This window comes from Salvelinus sp. IW2-2015, unplaced genomic scaffold (genome assembly GCF_002910315.2).
Source record: "Salvelinus sp. IW2-2015 unplaced genomic scaffold, ASM291031v2 Un_scaffold1880, whole genome shotgun sequence".
Taxonomy (NCBI): domain Eukaryota; kingdom Metazoa; phylum Chordata; class Actinopteri; order Salmoniformes; family Salmonidae; genus Salvelinus; species Salvelinus sp. IW2-2015.
The window spans coordinates 154648-156374 of NW_019943243.1; the positions used below are offsets into that span (position 1 = coordinate 154648).

General features: G+C 48.3%; 1 long non-coding RNA gene across 1 annotated transcript in view; it reads left to right on the top strand.

The window, feature by feature from the left end:
• LOC112072295 (uncharacterized) overlaps nucleotides 1–1313 on the top strand; it is a 30208-nt gene extending 28895 nt beyond the window's left edge. The window contains exon 3 of the long non-coding RNA XR_002894286.2: nucleotides 1221–1313. This is a non-coding gene — a long non-coding RNA (uncharacterized lncRNA). The remainder of the gene's footprint in view (nucleotides 1–1220) is intronic.
• Nucleotides 1314–1727: the final 414 nt, after the last annotated feature.

Sequence of the window (1727 nt, forward strand, 5' to 3'; positions counted from 1 at the left end):
CAGGGACAAAGTGGGTCTCTTTCTCACCACAATCTTCATTCATAAAGAGGAGATGAACAGAGCGAATCATACCATCTATAACACATCCTCTATCATGTGTGTACTTACCTTATCCTACTGTGTAGGTCTTACTGGTGTGAGAGCGCCTAGTGCCTGTCCATACCTCGTGTGTGTTTGGTTGGTGCATAGAAACTATGAGTTGGTGTGTGTGTGTTTACCTCTTGTACAGTCTGTGTGTGTGTTCCTTGTGTTGTGGTTGTACCTCGTGTGTGTGTGTGTGTGTTATTGTACCTCGTGTGTGTGATTTGTACCTTGTGTGTGTTGTACCGTGTGTGTGGTGTGTGTTGTACCTTGTGTGTGTATGTGTGTATTGTACCTCTTGTGTGTGTGTGTGTGTGTATTATACCTTGTGTGTGTATTGTACCTTGTGTGTGTGTGTCGTTACCTCGTGTGTGTGTGTATGTATTATACCGCGTGTGTGTGTGTATTGTACCTCGTGTGTGTTTACGTCGTGTGTTGTGTGTGATTGTACCGTCGTGTGTGTTGTGTGTGGTATTATACCTCTGTGTGTGTGTATTGTACCTCGTGTGTGTGTGGTGTATTGTTCCTCGTGTGTGTGTATTATACCGTGTGTGTGTGTGTGTTGTATTCTACCTCGTGTGTGTGTGTGTGTGGATTGTTCCTCTGTGTGTGTGTATTATACCTCGTGTGTGGGTGGTGTGTATTCTACCTCGTGTCGTGTGTGTATTCTAACTGTTGTTTTAAACTGAGTAACTATTAAAGAGACCCGGCTTGTCCTGTTGTTTTTGACTGAGTACCTTATAAAGAGACCCCACTTGTCCTGCTATGTGCTCTAACATGTTTCCCCCCTTCTCCCCGTCCCTTGTTTCTCTCTCCCCATCCCTTGTCTCTCTCTCCTATCCCTTGTCTCTCTCTCTCCCCCTATCCCCTGTTTCTCTCTCCCTATCCCCCATCTCTCTCCCCCCTATGCCCTGTCTCTTCCCCCCTGTCTTTCTCCCCCTATCCCCCTCCCCCTATCCCCCGTCTCTCTCTCTCCCATATCCCTGTCTCTCTCTCTCTCCCCCATCCCCTGTCTCTCTCTCTCTCCCCCATCCCCCGTCTCTCTCTCCCCCATCCCCCGTCTCTCTCTCTCTCTCCCCCATCCCCCGTGTCTCTCTCTCTCTCCGCCTATCCCCCGTCTCTCTCTCTCTCCCCCTCAGTAAGAACAGATTATCCAGCAGTATGAATCCTGTCTACAGTCCTGTTCAGCCTGGAGCTCCCTACGGTAACCCCAAGAACATGGCCTACACAGGTGAGACACACACATGCATTACCTTGCTCCCATACACCAATCAACACCCTCTAATCAAACTGAAGTGATTGGGCTAGCTAACGGTAGACAGAAATGACAGAAGTAAACAGATCTGGTCTAAGATGTGTCCTGCTGGATCCTTACTAGGAAATTTGCTTAACGTTTAAATTGCCATTTTCTATCCTTTTCCCATTAAAACTATAAGAGAAAATCATAAAATTCCTCATCAATTCACAATGCAGAATAATGGTCCTATTAGGAATGTCTAGGGCCTCCCGAGTGGCACAGTGGTCTAAGGCAGTGCTAGCTGTGCCACTAGAGATTCTGGGTTAGAGTCCAGACTCTGTTGCAGCCGGCCGCGACCGGGAGACCCATGGGGCAGCGCACAATTGGCCCAGCGTTGTGCGGATTAGGG